A 20,200-nucleotide genomic window follows, 5' to 3' on the forward strand; every position below is an offset into this window, starting at 1 on the left:
TTCGCCACACAGAAAAATAAACAATATAAATTTGAGAATAATTGTTTATTAGGCACTTCCAAAAGCAAAACAGGAAGGTCATAGCTCTAGAAAATCTGAGGTATTCTGAATATCATGAAATTGTCTTTATCAGGAATAAAAGTATTTTTATTTTTTATTCTGATTTGTCTAAATAACCTAAAAGATTATGTTCAATTATGTAAGAGGTTGAGTTTATACTTTTTATTCTTCCAAATGACAATAAGAATATGATATTATTATAAATGTTTTAATTATTGGATGATAAACACAAATAATGAAAAGTTTTTGATCAGCTGTTTTAGCACACTTGAAATTTGGCCAATCTGAATGTCAACGGAAGTTTAGGTTAGAAGTTCTATCCTACTCTGAATTATTTGAATAGTTTATAATATATATCTTATCTGTATTTTATTCATCCAAATAAAATGGTAGTATATTATTGCAGAATACTTTATTGAATTCTAGAAGCATAAAATGATTCCGTTTATCCACCATGTTCGGTGATAAACGCTGTAACTAGGAGGTTTGAGGTTAGATTCTATTATACTATGAAAATTGAATTTGAATAGTTTATAATATCTCATTTGTATTCCATTCATCCAAATAAAATTATAGTATCTTATTGCAAAAACTTTATTCAATTCTAGAAGCATAAACTGATTCCGTTTCATAAACTATTTTGTAAACACGTTCACATCAAATCAGAATCAGCTGACTTCAAGGTTATTTTACAGCCCTAGGGCCGTAAAAATTTTACCGGCCTGGTCGGAAAACAATCACTTTCGGCCTCCATATGACGCACGTAAACCAGCTCATTACATCCAAGTGTGGCGAAAAAATTTTTCCCGCACTAGAGCGGAAAAGTGAATCTTTGCGTTCTGTAATCAGTGCAGGAATCGTCACTTTTCAAGGTAACTGTAGGAAAATGTTTTTATTGCCGTGAACATTATTGACAAAGTCATCAGGTAAACATATACATACATTTCACATAGGTACTCAATGTAGTAATAGACTACAGTCGTTAATACAGCGTGGCTATAAGTCTTCGTTCAGGAATTGGCCCCTTAGAGCTCGTTACGCTCGCTCAACTATAATGCTTCACCAAAGCCTTCACAGGATATTTGATAGCATATTAACTGATATTTCATTCATTTAACTTTTGTTCACTTCAATTTGATTAAGTTGATGTATTAATTTAGAAGAAGTTCCAAAATCGATAAGGATATCCGAATATTCAAAGGTACTTACCCTGATGGATCTTTAGTTGGATTTTTGACATTATTTGAAGAGAGTTTCGGTGACAATTCATCAGAGCTGATGACGAACACATTGTTGGTGATGTTGTTATTTGTAAAATGAATACTGACATTAGTTTCCATATATCGCACCTTTGTCTTCTTTCTTCCGTAGGTTCGCATTGGCTTCTTTCCAGACCTATTCATTTTCTGAAAGTCCAAAAAAAAAAAAATGTTGAGTAAGTTAAGCGGCAAAGCGTTAAGGGCATTGAAACAGCACTATTGTCCTGTTTACAATACTAGTAGTTCTGTGAACAGTAGACCTAGCGCTCAGTGAGTTACATTGACCTGTTGTTATGTTTTCTCAAAAATTAATTATTATTATTATTATATTTGTTTCTGTCCATAATGTGAACCACATTGGATGGTCACAGATAGACAAGTCATTAAAAATAAAAGAAAAAGCATGCACTTAAGGCAAGAGCAGGCATCAAGTAAAATACCGCTCCAAAGCAGCACTTTCACAACTGAAAAAACTCATTCAGCGCATAAAACGGGTGATCCTCAAGGAACAGCCTCAACTTTCTCCTCAGGCTTGCCAGTGGCAGAGTCCCCGCTGTAATGGGTAGCTTGTTGATGATCTTTCCCACCATGTAAGCCGAACTAACCTGCGTTCTACCAAGCCTGCAATACGGGAGGTCGAGCCTATTCCTAATACGGGTATTATGCCCGTAATATATCTAATATAATTAATAAATAATTTATCAATTAAAAATGTCTAGGAAAAATCCTAAGTAAACATAGAGCTTTCTGTCTTATATCGTACCGTGACGTGTCGTCCCGGAATGTGAGTGTGAGCGCCGCTGTTATCAGGTCTGGCTGCAACTGTCTACAACGTTGATGGAAAGATATAATTTTCAGGATGTTCGATGTTTTTGAACGGGTAGTATTATAGTCAACTGTCTACTAACGTTAATGGAAAGATACATTTTCAAGATGGTCGATGTTTTTGAACGGGTAGTATTATAGTCCACTAAACAGCTGATTTATGATGAATAATTCTATAGTCTGATTTTTACGGTAATATTGGCGTATGAAGGAGGCTCCTTTCTCCTTTTATATTATCCTTGAAATGCAAAATTTCCAAAAACATTGTATATACGTCAACGCGCAATTTGAAAAGGAACATACCTGTCAAATTTCATGAAAATCTATTACCGCGTTTCGCCGTAAATGCGCAACATAAAAACATATAAACATTTAAACATTAAGAGAAATGCCAAACCGTCCTGTTAACTAGCGAAAATTTCAGCGCGTCTAAGCGCCCTTATTTGTATGGCCAAAACACATTATGAATCATGACAACTACAATGGAGCGTATTTCAATTCAAACACTAGGCCTATTCTCTAATAAGTAAGCTCAAGTAGAATAGCTGTTACATGCACTTAATGCTATAAAATAGCGTTGGGACCTTCTCGCAAGGACTCCCCACCAACAAAAGCCATACGAATTTACTTTTAATGCTATAAAATAATTTTTGACAAGCAAAATATAATTTTATAGGCTAGGTTATGGTTAGACAATTAACTTATTTATTTTCAAGAGTTGCCTAACATTATATACAAACTATTAAGTCGCTTTGAATTGAGAAGTTACCAAGTCAGTGAAATGCAACACAAGCCATCAGCACTATTGGTATTTGTAGGCCTACCCATGTGCAAAAAACATAATTTATTTACAATAATTAGACAATTTTTATTTTTAATAGACATGACATTCAAGTCTTCTTTCAACCAATTTTTTGTACAGCCATCTTTTTTGATCAAATATATTAAAATAATATCTAGACTATAGGCTACAGAGCTACGAGGCAAGTTACTGTAATAAGTGGGCAACAGCAACATCAAGTTATAAAAAGAATAAACCTATCAAATTGCTATACTGTGATGCTTGAGAATGAATATTTACCAATACTGATCACTATAAATAATAATAGTAATTGGAATACCTTGTGTTTATAAATGAATAAATGATAGAATACATTTCACATTACAATAGACGATTGAAACAAAACATCACAGTTCCTGGGCCTATTCAGGTTTATATAGAAATTACTTTCAGCATCATTACATTTTTTACAAAGGTTTATGAATAAAAATATTGTTTGTAGGATTTGAATTCATGGATTTACTCAAAACTTATTCGAGCTTTCAAATCCTGCAACGACCATGGACGAACCGGCCAACCTTCAACCGAAAAAACAGAATACTAAAGAAAATAAGCCTACTTTGAATTTTGTTGGCAATCTATCTCTTATTAATTTTATTTTTTATACTCTTGCAATATGATATAATATTAACACTATTTACACCCATGGAAAGAATAAATTTAAAAGTTTTCTTATATAAATTACTTTGAGCTCGTAAGGCAACCAGTGTGCTCGTAAGGTCATGCAGTGTGAAAGGTCAACATTAAAAAGGCTGAAAAGTAAATAGGCCTATTGAAAGTGTTCATTAGTTTCAGTAATATTCCTAAATTGGTATGCTAACGCTGGCTACCGCAGGCCTTGATTGGACACTGGTCACATTGAAGACTGGGCCAACATATGGACTATAATAGACATTAGACTTGGAAAGCCAAATTTTGACTGCCAAGCCCGGCAATCCCTCTGGTAGCTAAAACGTGACTGCCCGGAGACGGAGTAAGCGACTGCTCACCTGGCTGCCTGCGCGTCCTGGATGCTCTGCCTAACGTTATTGGGCCTATTGTGAGAAGATCTTTGGAAATTTCTCTTTGCATTAGTATAAATAAGCTCATTTCGGATCATTACTTTAGTGAATATGAATTTTTAAAATACTGTTCATTAATTTTAAAAAACAACTCTGTATAATGAACTACCATACCAGAATATATTGAATCTCCATCATATTCTTATATCCCTCTCTATTAAAGAGTAATATTCTTTTAATTTTATTTTCCATCAGATTATCACTTATTATTTTGAACTTCTTGTGCACCTATTTGTATTATTTTATAGTACATGTTTGAGTGTGAAAATTTATAAGGGTCTTTCAACTCTTCATCAAGATGAGATAAAATTGAGGGAAATGAAGTGAACATAAACCATTAAAATGTGCACCGTAATCAAGATGGAAAATAATTGTGCAAGGGCATGTAACTGGAAATTGATAAAATGATTGATTTGAAATAAAGAGAACTAGCCTCAGTTTATATGATTTTAAATTTGAATTGTATGAGATATATATATATATTGTAATATTACATTTTTTCTCACATTGGAATCGAATCTTCAATTCGAGATCTATGAAACTGTATAGTAAATATCAGAGTCATTGATATACGAACAAACTTTTCGACTGAGAATTTTTTATCGTAAATGATTGTTGCATTGTTCCATGGTGTCACCGAGGCTGGGTTGACAGAACAGAATTAATAGATAAATGGTTTATTTAAATAGAGATAATAAATAAAAATTTAAAATAACAGTTTCAAAATAAAGTTTTATTGAGAACAAATATAAAATGTGAATTCTAAACTTGTAATTTATAATTTTTTGGTGACGTGTCTGTAATGTTGAGTTGTCTAGAAGCTTTTGCTCTCTTCCTGACTTGTAGCTTTTCCTGTGGCTTCTTTCTCTAGAAAAATGGCTGGCTATGTATGTTGTAACTTGGTGCTCTTAAGAAGTTATCTCTAGAGTGGTTCATAATCTAAAGCCATCTAAAAGCGAGGATTTCTATGGCCTATCCAGTTGCCTTCTTAAAAGTATTGCAGGTGCAGTGGTACCAGCACTGACTCGATGTATAAACATCTGCATTTCAAAAGGTATTTTTCCTAATGTGTTAAAAGTGTCCAAGGTCGTTCCGGTTTATAAGAAAGGTTCTAAAGAAGAACCGTCTAGCTTCAGACCTATTCAGATAGTGCCTGTGTTTTCAAAAGTGCTAGAGATTGTCATGTACATACAGGTATACGAATATTTGATAAATATTAGAGTGTTATCAGAACATCAATTTGGTTTTGTGAAGGGAAGATCTACCAATGACGCCTTTGATTCCCTGATAAAATTTGTGATTGAATCATTTGAGAGTAAGTGTTTTGCTCAGGCCGCATTCTGTGACCTGAGCAAAGCATTTGACTGCGTGGAACACAATATCCTGCTGAATAAATTGGCATTTTATGGAATCACTGGGAAGAGTCTCAGTCTCTTTAGGTCCTACCTTAGTGAACGCAAACAGGTTGTATGTGTGGGCAATAATAAATCAGATCTTGCCAGAGTGAAGTATGGTGTCCCCCAAGGATCAATTTTGGGACCTCTCTTATTTGTGATTATGATTAATGATCTCCCTCTCTCACTCAATAGTAAGACTGTGTTGTATGCTGATGATACCACTTTTCTTCATTCTCACTCAGATGCACACACACTAAAGAATATGACAGCTAATACGTTAATAGAAGCTTCCAAATGGTTCAGAGCGAATGGCTTCAAATTAAATGAAGACAAAACTCAGTTTCTGACATTTAGCCAGAGAGATCACACACTAAACAACAGCAATAGTATCAATTCCTTGGATTAATGTTTGACCCCAAGTTGACTTGGGAACCCCACATAAATTTCATTACTGGTAGGCTAGCTAGAGTTATTTATTTACTGAGACAATTGAAAACTTTAGTTCCAGAACAATATCTCAGGAACTCATACTTTGCATTTTTTCAAAGCATAATTGCCTATGGTATCTTAATATATGGGAATAGCAGCCACATGAACAAAGTATTATTATTGCAAAAAAAAGCAGTCAGAGTTTTGTCTGGTGCAGACTATCTGAGCCACTGTCGACCTCTTTTTAAGAAACTTAAACTATTGACAGTCATAAATTTGTATATCTACAATGTAACTATTTATACAATGAAAAACTTACCTAATTTGAAGACAAGATGCAAAATTCATGCTCATGATACAAGATATAAACATCAAATTGACATACCATATCAACGTCTCTCCACAAGCATGAAGCATTATGACAGCATAGGACTAAGAATCTATAATAAGTTACCTACAGAGATCAAATGTTGTGCTAACATTGTTCATTTCAAGAAATTACTATTTAATTGGCTTGTTGGAAGACCGTTTTATTGTTTGAACGAATTTTTTGATAGTACCTGAATGAATGTATTTTGTGTTCTATATTTTGATTTTGTGTTCTAGATTTTGTTTACTGTGTGACTTTGTCAATTACCAATGTTGGTTTATGACAATAAAATTTATTTATTTATTATTATTTATTATTTGAATAATTTTCATTTAAGTGAATTTATTAATGTTTTAAATTGAGTTTTAAACAGTTTATAGTGTTCTATTTTGTCCGTATATTGTTATTTGTGTATACAAGCCAATAGCCACTGTTTTTCAACTATAATCTGGATAAGTACCCTTAGCTCGTAGTAACTTTGAATGCTTAGGCTTGTAATATATTGTTCTTTGTGTATCTGTGTATATTGCCAAAATTCTTTTGAAGATTATAAGTTCATTTGCTCTGAAAACTGGATTTCTCATTCATAGGCGTCATAATTCATCAAGAATCTATTACGTTGGAGCCGATAAATTTCCTTAGGTTAATAGGTGGAATGCTATTCCAACCGATTTAAGGAAAAATTGGTAGCACGGCAAATGGTACGCCATGTGGTGGGACCGAATTACAATATAAATATGTCCCAAATGGTACACCATGAAATCCCTGGTTATAAAAATTATTAGTAGGATAGATATCTTGAAAGGTTATGAATGGTATACTGCTGAATGGGAAGTCGGTTCAAGAGAGATCAAGTTTTAATGAATAGATATCAGTGCATATTACAAAATTGCAAACATTAAAAATGATCTGAATCTTATAGCATTCTTAACACAAAAGTTTGATGATTTGAAACAATATCAAAGTGCTAGGTTTGATAAGCTAAATGCTAGATTTGATGAGCAAAATGCTAAGTTTGATAAATTGAAACAAGATCAAAATGCTAGGTTTGATGATATGAAGCAAGAATTTGCTAGCATTAGACTAGAGCAGGTTAGTACTATAAACCTTCTATTGAAAAATGCACATGAAACATTGAGTGATAATCATGAAGATGAAAACAAATTGAAGCAGGATAATAGTAGTGTTAAGATACAAGATCAACTCATTCAAGTTTCTGACAATGTAGGCCTAGTTACTGTTGTTGAAAAAGTCAACCCTAATGAGATAGTAGAATTGAGTAAAGATGTACCGTAGGTAGGGAGTTGTCTTCACTGAAAGTCAACTATCATGAAAGTAATATTGCTACATCGAAGGTTAGGAAAACTATAAACAAAGTGAATGATTACATGAGACAGGTTTCTGTGGAGGTTAGGAACAATGTAAACAAAATGAATGTTGCTTTGAGTCAAGTTGATGAGTTCAACTTTCAACTAAGAATTGAAAAGGTGTATGCAATGCATTCTCAAGTGAACATGACTAACTTTTGTAAGCAAAATGGCTTTGTTGAAATAAATGAACCCATGAATAAAATTATGTTCTTGAAGAAAACAAAACACAAAGTCACCATTGATGTGTTAGTATTCAAAGGTTGTTTCAAGTTGCTTATTTACAAGATGATGACTGTGAATCACATGATGAAAGGGTATTCCCCAGCACACAATGATTAGGAATCCTGTGTTATGCCGGGATTCAGAATAGCATAATTGCTACGCAGTGTATGGTAAGAGTCCATAATTGTGTCTTTTTTCTTTCCTGTAGCCTATTTTTCTTGGCCCTTAATCTTTTCAAATTTCGATTCTTTCCTGTCTTTGTGTAATGTTCAGTAAAATTCTTCTGTGATGCATATCTTAAATAATCTTGTCCATGGTCATTAAAATTTGTATTCTTCTGAAATAATTTTGGAAGTTAAAATAGTAGCTTATTTTCCTAATCTTTAATTGCTGATAGAACTTAACTTTTCTAAAATCTATTCATTGTAGTGTAAATAATTGTTTGCTTGCGGTATATTTTTTCATCATGTATTACATATTTTAATCATGTCTATTTTTTTTTAGGTATCATATTAGGTAATTAGGTTTTTCAGAGCAATTTTTGTCCCATGTTCTCATCTTTTATTGCATATTGTGCCATAAGCCATATGTAATTGGGTTATAGTTTTCTTCTGGGCTTTTAACCCATTTTGCATTTTTTTTTTTTTGCTGTCCAATACTTTGGATTTTTGGTAGACAAGTAGGTGTGATTCTTTTAGAGGTGTGGGCGTGAACCACATACGGCTGGACTCGATCATCTGACCTACTTGTTTGCGATATAAAAACCTTAAAGGTGACCGCCAAGCTAAGGGCCGAGCTAATCCGCCAAGCTAAGGGCCGAGTCTCAACAGATCGCAATGTGGCGACTGCTCACCACCAGATAAAGCTTACATTCAAAACTGCCTGCACAAGCTTTGTGCTGGCTGGCTGGCTGGCTGGCTGGCTTGCTGGCTTCCACCACCACATAAGACTGCAACATCAAATGTTTGTAAAAAACTTTTGCATACTTTTGTTTTTGTGGTCCGATACTAGAGTCTGCTATCACATTGCCTTACAGACATCTAGGAACTCTCCACCCAGTCACAATAGTCAACATTTTTTTTCCTTCACCAGTTGTTTTTGTGGGAGTGATAGCTCACAATTATAACAAATTAGAGTCATACTTGGAATTTACAAAATTCCATAGTAGTATATTTTATTAAATATACTTCCTCATGAAAGTTCAGTACTGACATGTAGGATAGGCTCTAATTAATCTTTCTCTTCTTTGTATTGTTTTAAGAAATTTATTTACCCAGTTTTCTTTTTCTCTTTTTTGTATTTTTTAGGGAACTTATTTACCCATTATTCATCTTGATCATCTTTGTATTATAATCTTGAAATGTTTGTACTTATTATACAGTCTTTAAATTATAAATTATTTTCAAAAATAAATGGTTCAATTTAGAACATGCTGAAATCTATTCTTATGTATAAATTCTTTTGTTATAATAAATAAACTTCAAAATTTGAAAGTATTAATGAATTGTGTAGCCATATATATGTGATGTATTAATGAAGGTTAACTTGAATAATAATGTTTTCATTGAATAAAAACGTTTTGTTATATTATTAATTGAAATAAGTTTTTGTGATTGATGTCTTTTTCTAAATTAAAAAAAAAAAAACTGTTTGTTCTATAAATTTTGATATGATTGATTATCGTTTGAAATGGATGCTGGAGTGTATGTAGAATTTTTAGTGGGGTTTGTTGATTAGAATTTTGCTGGTATGTGATTGTTTTTTGAGATGGAAACCCATTATTGCCTAAAGAAGGAATAACAGAGGTTATGACTTAGAGAGGCAGTAATGAGATAATATTTTTTGTGTTGATTACTTATGTTGATTGCCATAGATGCAAAATAATGATTAATAATGTTGATTGCCATAGATGCAAAATGATGATTACTTATGAATATTGATTGCCTTTGAAGCAAAATATTATTGATGTTTTGAATGATTTCTTGTTTAATGATTGATAGTAAAGTTTTGTCATGAAATGTAGTTTGTGTTTAGAACATTGAAAAGTCGAAATAAACTATAGTATCCAACAAACGATGATTAATAATATTAAATATTTTGCTTTTTATACAATTTTTGAACAAAAAATTAAAACTAAATAATTTTGAAACCCTGAATGATAAATCATAAATGTGAAATGAACTTGCTATAAATGGAATGTTATACTAAATGATAATGAAATGCAGATATATTATGAAATGATTGTGAATAGAAGACCAATTGTCTGAAATTATTGAAATATATATTGAAATTAATTTTTGTTGTGAAAATCTGATGTTTTTTACAATTTTGATAAATGATACAGAGTGTTATGAAATTCTATTTCTATTTTGAAGAATGGTTTAAATTTTGATATTTGAACAGTGAATAGATGGAAATGAAATTTTTTTTCATATTGAAATTTATAATTGATATCTACATATTTCACAATTTATGTATTGCTGACTGTATAATAAGATGTTAACAAATTTCAATTTTATATTGATTATATACTTAAAAATAATTTTCATGTGTATTAGATTGTATTGATAGCCTAATCAAGATTTTCTTTTTAGTTTATAAGCATTTTAAGATAACAGGTACAGCACAGACATCAACATTGAAATAGTTATCATGTGAATCTCGAAATCAGCAACAAGTGAACGCCATGAAGAGTGTTAAGAACATTTGGGTGATTTTCGAACTAGTGTGACATAACTACGCCAATATCTACGCTGATGCCTACACTAATAACTACGCCAATATCTACACTAATATCAACACCAATAACTACGCCAAAATCTACATCTATGCCTGTGCTGATGCCAAATCTGTGCCAATGCTGATGCCAACGCCAATAACTACGCCAATATCTACACCAATATCAACACCAATAACTACGCCAAAATCTACGCCGATGCCTGTGCTGATGCCAACACCAATATCTACGCCGATGCCTGCGCCGATGCCAATGCCTGCGCCAATGCTGATGCCAAATCTGCGCCAATGCCTGCGCCGATGCCAATGCCTGCGCCAATGCTGATGCCAATGCCAAAATCTACGCCGATGCCTGCGCCAATGCTAATGCCTGCGCCAATGCTAATGCCTGCGCCAATGCTAATGCCAATGCCAATATCAACGCCGATGCCAATGCTGACACCAAAGCATACACCAATAGCAATGCCAACGCTTATTGCTGACTTTGTATCTCAAACTTCAACACTACTACATTACCTGGAGGTAATTGCCATCCATGTTCACATTCGCAACTTTGAATTCAGAATAACAGTCACAGTATCATGAAAGAATTGATTCAAAAAATCCTCTCCTAAATTATTCCTGTATGCAGAACTCTAAACCTTGAAAGCTGAAAATATCAAAAAACCAAACCTTACCTAAATTAATCCTCACCTAAATTAATCCTGTATGCAGCGTCTATCTCTTTTCCAAAACACGAATTACCTTGTCATTTCAAGCCTGAAATGTACATTGTATAATTACAAATATTATACAAAATTTACGTGACTCTGTATCGAGTTTGGTATGCAGCTGTCTACTACAAGCATGAGTCAATGCTAACTGAGATGTCACCTGTAACGAGTTTGGTATGCAGCCGTCTACTACAAGCATGAGGCAATGCTAACTGAGATGTCACCTGTATCGAGTTTGATATGAATCAGTTGACTACAAGTATCAGCCCAACACTACGTGCATCCAGATCAGCCCAACACTACGAGTATTCGGATCAGCCCAACACTAACGTCATCACACTGGAGTCACACTTAACTGAAAATCATACTGAGTGCCTCAATGGACTGTTTTCCAAAATGTGCATCAATAAAATCAACCGCGTCAATAGTGAAAGAAATGAACATTTTTTGATTTATTGAAATTTTATGTGAAAATTAAATGTAACAATTCATCAATTAATTTAAAAAAAAAATGATAAATAATAATAATAATACATTTTTCATTCAACATACTAATTTTTTTTTTATGCAATAAAAAATTGAATTTTTCTATCTATTAAATTTATGTGCAATTTCAAAAAACTATTCTTTACATATTAAACTTTCTGTTGAGATATTTTCCTTTAAATTATAAAGCTAAATCAAAAGTAATTTTGATATTCTATACTTTGAAATATTGTTTGGAACATATAACAAATGCTATTGATGAATTTTTATAATAATTTTCAATTATAGTTGACATGTAATGTTTTTATAAAAAAAAAAAATTGTTACTGTTCTCGAATTTACAATTAAAAATTTTCATTAGGGTCAATGTAATTTTTTTCTTTAATTTTCAAACAGTAAAATTTTTTTATGTCAAGAGGGGGGTATTTGTAATATTACATTTTTTCTCACATTGGAATCGAATCTTCAATTCGAGATCTATGAAACTGTATAGTAAATATCAGAGTCATCGATATACGAACAAACTTTTCGACTGAGAATTTTTTATCGTAAATGATTGTTGCATTGTTCCATGGTGTCACCGAGGCTGGGTTGACAGAACAGAATTAATAGATAAATGGTTTATTTAAATAGAGATGATATATAAAAATTTAAAATAACAGTTTCAAAATAAAGTTTTATTGAGAACAAATATAAAATGTGAATTCTAAACTTGTGATATTTATAATTTTTTGGTGACGTGTCTGTAACGTTGAGTTGTCTAGAAGCTTTTGCTCTCTTCCTGACTTGTAGCTTTTCCTGTGGCTTCTTTTTCTAGAAAAATGGCTGGCTATGTATGTTGTAACTTGGTGCTCTTTGAATAATTTTCATTTAAGTGAATTTATTAATGTTTTAAATTGAGTTTTAAACAGTTTATAGTGTTCTATTTTGTCCATATATTGTTATTTGTGTATACAAGCCAATAGCCACTGTTTTTCAACTATAATCTGGATAAGTACCCTTAGCTCGTAGTAACTTTAAATGCTTAGGCTTGTAATAAATTGTTCTTTGTGTATCTGTGTATATTGCCAAAATTCTTTTGAAGATTATAAGCTCATTTGCTCTGAAAACTGGATTTCTCATTCATAGGCGATAGATCCATTCATAATTTATCAAGAATCTATTACGTTGGAGCCGATAAATTTCCTTAGGTTAATAGGTGGAATGCTATTCCAACCGATTTAAGGAAAAATTGGTAGCACGGCAATATATATATATATCTATATATATATATATATATATATATATATATATATATATATATATATATATATATCGGAAGGAAAAGTAATAACAAAAAATGCAGATAAATGGAATGATTTAGCACTTAACTTACCTGAAATTGTAATGTTCCTAGAAATTCCTCATTTCAAATCAACATTATATACATCTACATACAATACGGTATTACACTTCAAGCACAACTCAACACAACTGAAGCTGGTTTGACACTGTAATTTCAGGCTAGCAAGTGGTGATGGAAAGGGGAGTGGTGATCAAAGTTGATAGTTGTGTTGTGAATGAGTAGCCTACGGTAGGTCCGAGATTGAACACCAGCCGTTATCAATTCATAGATAATAATAATAATTACAGTAGCCCACTGTGTTTTGATAAAATGTTCTGTTACTAAAGCAAGTGCAACCATGCTATGAGATATAGCCTACAAATTAGAATTCCATTATGTTCAGTATAAAAATATATGTTGCCCTATGTGAAATAAACTCATAAACAGTAAACTCACTAGGTACCGGCGTTCAAATGTAACTTTTGCCAGTAAAGCCAACTTATTACTTTGCTTAATATTATCACATAATTTTATTAATTTTATTATACTGTATACTTAACAAATTTTCTGCTTCTGTTAACTATATTACTGTTATTATTTTGTGATTTGTAGAAATGTCTGTGAAAGGTAGCGCAGGAAAATTGGAAATTTTGAAATAATATACCGGTAATATACTTTCAAAAAAATTCAGTAACGTACCGCAATTTATAAAACGAATCCTAATTCATAAAACTTATACTGGATGAAATGATATGTATTCTTAACGGTATCCTACTTACTCCTGCAATCTAATTATCAAAAAATACCTCTATACACTTTTTAAGATGACATCGGAAAGATATGTTCACATTCGGCGTTCACAATGTTAAAACTGAATAGATTTTGGAAGTATATACCATTTCCCAATTTCCACTTATTAATTCATAAATATGATATATTACTATTGAAATGGTATGTATTCATCATGGCAATCATGTTCCCACATTGATAATGTTAATATAATGACAGTATTATATTAAATTAAATAAAATTACTAATTTTGTATTACATCAATATAAAGAATATTTATTCATATACATTCTCATTTTTTCACTTAGCATTCAACTTGTATCGATTTTTTACGTTTCCTTATTAATCTAATACTTGAGTAAACTACAATATGAGAATTTAACTCTCTGATTTTGTTTCAACATTTCTTCAATAATACAACAAAATACAAAACTGTGTAGTGTGTACTTCATAGATTTTATACTTTATTATAATAAATATCGATAACCCTTTTAATTATTGTTCTATACCTAATTATTCTTCTATTGATTTCTCCACTAAATAGATAAATAAATAAACGAGAGAAATATTATATAAGCTGCCAATGCATAATGATGGTATCATTTCTATTGTATCAGAAATTACTTTATATTGAGTTTATGAAATCTGACTTATGGATCTTTATTTTCTTTAAAAATGTAATTTGATGAAATTTATTTACTAATAACATCTATTCCATTCCAGTATTTTATTATAGCTTCAACATTTTAACCGAAATAGATAATAAAAATGTAAGTACCTAATTAATTCCACAATTATTTTAGGGTGGGCAGCTGATCCGCCTCAAGACTAGTAATTAATAATAGGATATTTCCTTGGATCCGCCTGACACTTTCCACTATTTTAATTGCTCTTGCCAATCAAATCATCATCGATCCATTATCAGAAATTAAGGCGATCGCAAGACATATAACGCACACATAATTGAAAATCAATCTTTAAAAGAGGAAAATGTTCATCTGAGAGAGCAGTGGAATGCAGCTATTGACCGTTCAATTATGAATGATAAACTGATTATGGAGATGAAGGAGAAAAATTCATTTGAGATTGGAACACAAACAGAACATTTGCAGAGTTTTCATTCACTTAGTACTACTAAAGATGCATTGGATAAGGAAATTGCTAGTCTAGAGACTGATATCGCTAAGAGTAGAATCTTGATTAGTTCATTAGAGATGGAACGAAAAAATCTTGCCAAATATTTATCTAAAGTAAGCAAAAATATCGAGATTACTGAAGAATTAGTTCTAGGGGATGGCGATAGGGAGATACTTGGTTCAATACCTAAAATCACTTGTACAAAAAAGGTAGAGAGAAAAATAATGATCTTCTCCGATAGTCAAGGACGTGAGCTGGCTAACTTATTGCAAGATATGATTTCACATCTGTATAAAGTCTCAAGTTTTGTGTATCCTGGTGCTGGTTTGTGCCAAATCTTGAATTCAGTACATAATTGTAGTGAGGTGATGCAGTTGAATAAGGACGACTTCTTAATTATAATGGGGGGAACAAATGACTTCGATTCTTCAGCAAACGAAAAAGATATTGTAATTCTCAGACTTGCAGTTGAGAATTTTCTGTCTCAAATAAGACATACTAATTTAATCATGGGGACTGTACCGTACAGATACGACATGCCGCCCACCTCATCTGTGAATATCTTGATAGAATCACTCAATGACCATCTGAGGTAAACTATCTCTAAGAATGCTATGTTGCTAGAGACATGGGATCTTTCTGCTGTTGAACATACTAGGCACGGTCTTCACACTAATAAAAGAGGGAAAATGAGAATTGTCAAAAGGATCTGTACCATAATTGGTGACTCTCTCAATGCGAAACAAACTTGTTTCTCTCTTCCCACTTTGAATAGGAGATCATCAATTAATGATTTGCATAGAGTTGAAATAATAAACATTGCAGGCTCTGAGGATACTATAGGTGTGGTTCCTACCTGTCTGGACTCTTTGTCTTCCGGACATTCAAATGGAGAATTGAATTTAAACTTTTAGCTCATGACAATGAGGTTGATTATGGTCATAGTATGGTCAACAACTTCAGCCTGGACGCACAACAAATTGGCCTACCAATACCTGTAATTCTTAGTCAAACTACAAAACCAAAACCTCAAAGAGATATATTTCTGTTCTGGAATTTACAGGGCCTGACAAACAAGATTGATGATCTTGCTCTTTTAACGACTCAATATAGTGTGAAAATTATTGCAGTAGCTGAGCATTGGCTCAGAGATACTGAGATGAATTGTATATCAATGCCGGGATTTAGTCTTGTATCTTATTTTTGTCGATCTGATAAGAGCAGGGGAGGAGCTGCTTTATTTGTAAAAGAGAATATTGTCATCAACGATCTTACAGATGTAAACAAATTATCCACTGAAATGGTATGTGAAGCTTGTGCCATTGAGATCCCAGAAAAAAAATTAATAGCTGTTTCAATTTACCGGCCTTATAACAATGATTATGCTGTTTTCACTGCCTTCCTAAATTGTTTGTACGAGATTCTTTTGTTGATTTTTAAACGAGGTTTTTCGATAATTATTGGTGGTGATTTTAATGTAAATTTTGATCGTGAGTGTGAAGAAAAAACACAACTATGCAGTATGCTCGATAGTTTTGGTTTAAGTCCTACCATAAATAGTATCACAAGACCAGGGATAGTAAATCCAGGATCTTGTATAGATAATGTATTAACAAATATACACGGTAGTAGATACAATGTAGATGTCATTCATACAGCTCTTTCAGACCATAATTCCTTACTTTTTGAAGCTGACATAACAGTTAAGCCTGCTCCTCTTTCTATGGATCAAAGATTTGATAAAATTAGGCTAATAAATTATTGTAATATATCTCATTTCTTGGAGCTTATTGGATCTGTTGTGTGGTTTGATGTTTATAAATCAGATAGGGAAAAAAAATCAAAAATTTTCTGGACACATACTTAAAAGCTGTTAACACTGCTTTTCCATTAATTTTTCCCATGAGAAGAAATGCAAGACCTGACACTAAATGGTACACAGGTGAACTAAAAACTCTTAAAGATGAATGTGATGAGTTGTATTATCTCTATCAAGTTTACAGATCTCAACATTTAAAAAATCTGTACAACTCCTCTAAAAATAAATATAAGAAGTCAGTTAGGGATGCAAGAAAAAAGTACTTCAGTCACATGATTCTCAGTTCTCAGAATGTGAGTAAAACTACTTGGAACATAGTTAGATCACTGTCTAATGTTAACACAAAATCTACCAATGTAAGGTGCTCAATAACTGCAGAAAAGTTCAATAATTTTTTTACAGGACACATAGCAAACCTTAGCAGTAGGATTCCAAAGAGCAACCTGCTCTCTTCTGATTATTTGGAGAGGGTTGAGATGCCAAAAAGTAATTTTTCTTTCAAGTCTGTCACTGTGGAGAAGGTCTATGCAATGATTCATAATCTAAGTAATAGTAAATGTCTAGATATTTATGGCTTAAATTCTCTTTTATTGAAAATCTCTGTGAAGTATATATTCGAAGTATTAGCCTACCTATTCAACCAATATGTTGTTAACTGTTCTGATTTACCTCCTGAGTTGAAGAAAATAAAAGTAATACCTATTCATAAAAGAGGATCCAAAGATGATCCATCAAACTTTAGACCAATATCAATAGTGCCTATATTTTCTAAATTATTGTTACTTTCAGATCATTTGATATGAGTCGTGCGTTCGATACAGTCCACCATGATCTGTTATTAAGAAAATTTGAATATTATGGTTTGGAAATTCAGTCTGTTAGAGTGATTAAATCTTACTTAGAGGGGAGGAGTCAGTTTGTGTTTCAATCTGGATTTCTGTCCAGTGGCAATGATGTACTGTATGGTGTTCCTCAGGGATCCATACCAGGACCACTATTATTCATAGTTTATATAAATGACTTACCTTCAAATGTTGATTGTGCTACCAGAGAGGGTTTCTTGTTTACAGATGACCTGGGTTTAAAAATAAAAGCTAATACCACATTAGAGTTAGATCACCTACTTGTAAATAGTACAAATATTGTGACTGATTGGTGCTCAGCAAATCATCTTATTACACTCAATATAGATAAAACCTGTGATATTTGTTTTAGTTATAATAATAGGTTACCAAGCAGTATTGAATCACTAAAGTTCCTAGGTATATAATATTGATAACAGACTGAATTGGTTCTCGCACGTGGAGTCCCTAAGTAAGAAATTATCTAAAGGCCTTTATATGTTAAGAAGATTGCGTGGAGTTGTTGATGTTGACGTTTTGTTAAATGTTTATTATGCTCAGATATTCTCATTGTTGTCTTATGGAATCATTGTATGGGGAAATTGCAGTAGGTCCATTGAGATTTTTAGGCTTCAGAAAAGGGCAGTAAGAATAATAATGAATGAAAACCAAAGATCTCATTGTAGGCCTCTTTTCGAAAAACTTAAGCTGTTGACTCTGCCGTCCGTCTATGTTATGAGCCTGCTTCTCTATATACAAACGTATATAGGGGATTTGGCTACTGGCACTGAAGTCCATAATCATAATACGAGGCACAGAAATAACATAAGAACTGAATACCTCAGGTATTCACGATCACAAAAAAGCTGGCTGTTTATTGGAGTGAAATTGTACAATTTCTTGCCACTATCTATTAGAAGCCTTTCTTGTATGAGTTTCAAAAAAACTGTTAAATTTATCCTGCAGCAAGAATGCATTTATACAGTGGCTGATTTTTATGAAATTGATTTTCGTATGTATGAATTGTGAAAATGGGTTTGTAAATTACTTTGTACTGTAGAATCGTATTGTTTCTGTGCTTTGAATTTTTTGTTTAATATTATATGTATGTGTATATGTATATATCTTTATATGTATATGTGTATGTATGTATGGATATATATATATATGTGACGATTGACCATACATTTGTTAAATGTCTTATGTCAATAAAGAAATTTCTATTCTATTCTATTTCTATTTCTACACATAACGCAGACGTATGCATACCGACGAAGATGTAATCAAAAGTCCACATTCAGACGTGACCAGACATAGATAGATAGATAGATAAATGTGTCTTTTATTTCCAATTTACAACATTACAAAAAGTGATGTGGGCGAAGTTGAGGCAATAAGAGCCCCCTCTTCCACTTAACCCACGATATTATTGGTAACATGAAAAAAAATAAATAAAAATATACCTCAATCATACAACATTTCACAATGAAGCCAAAATATCAATTACAATTGCAAAAAAGCAACTAAATTAATACCTAAATTATAAATCAAATGGATGAAGAGAAACAGAGAAAACAAAAAGCAAGAAATCTTCATAGTGAATAAATCATGATTACACAAATATCCACTCACACACACACAATGGACAGACACACATATAGAGACAGACGGACGTCTCGGTGTGTTGTAACATTCGAACAGCGTGGGAGGGATTTTTCTCCGTCTGTCTGCATACGTCCATCTGCTGCTGTGTGCGTTCTGATGGCTATTTTTGATTGATGATCTCTCCGCAGTTTTGTGGAGATAATTTTACTGGTGCTGATAGATTTCCTAAATTCTACTGTTGCTGATAGATTTCCTAAATTCTATATTAAAATAAAATATAGGAATCCCATCATTCAAATTTAGAATGAGCAAAAATGTTGCTTGAAAAGATAGTATGAAAACTACGTGAGTTTAAACACATCGCCGCTATTCTTGAGAAAGGTGAAATACGGTGTAACACGTTCCGGATTACTCAGAATTTCACTGACCTTTGGATTATAGATGGCAATCTTGTCTAATTGGTTTAACCACTTCATTTCCGATTATGAAAGGTACTGTATTTCAACTTCAGCCGCATTGCTATTATTGATATACTATAATTGGGAGAATAGTTTAGAAGCGTATAGGCTTAAGATTGGGACGAATTGTTAAATAATAAATCATATTTACGCCAAAATTTATTTGCGTTTCCCATATGCTTTCTCGTTTTTCGATAACAAAACGACAATAAAGGTTCACAGGTTCAGCTGAGGTCTAGAATAATAATATTCTTGTGTAAAGATTGTTTCTTTATTGCTTCAGAAAACCTTCAAATATCGACAATTTTCAACAATTTTCCAGAGTTTTTCTAAACTTTTTTATAGCTTTTTTCTAAAACCAAGTTGAAAAAAAACAGCAGAAAATGATGAAATTTGATGCATTGCACAGGTTAAAGATATATAATTATGTTAGGTCGTACTGTAAGTTCGTTAAGTT

The sequence above is a fragment of the Nilaparvata lugens genome, chromosome Y (genome assembly GCF_014356525.2).
Source record: "Nilaparvata lugens isolate BPH chromosome Y, ASM1435652v1, whole genome shotgun sequence".
NCBI classification, from domain to species: domain Eukaryota; kingdom Metazoa; phylum Arthropoda; class Insecta; order Hemiptera; family Delphacidae; genus Nilaparvata; species Nilaparvata lugens.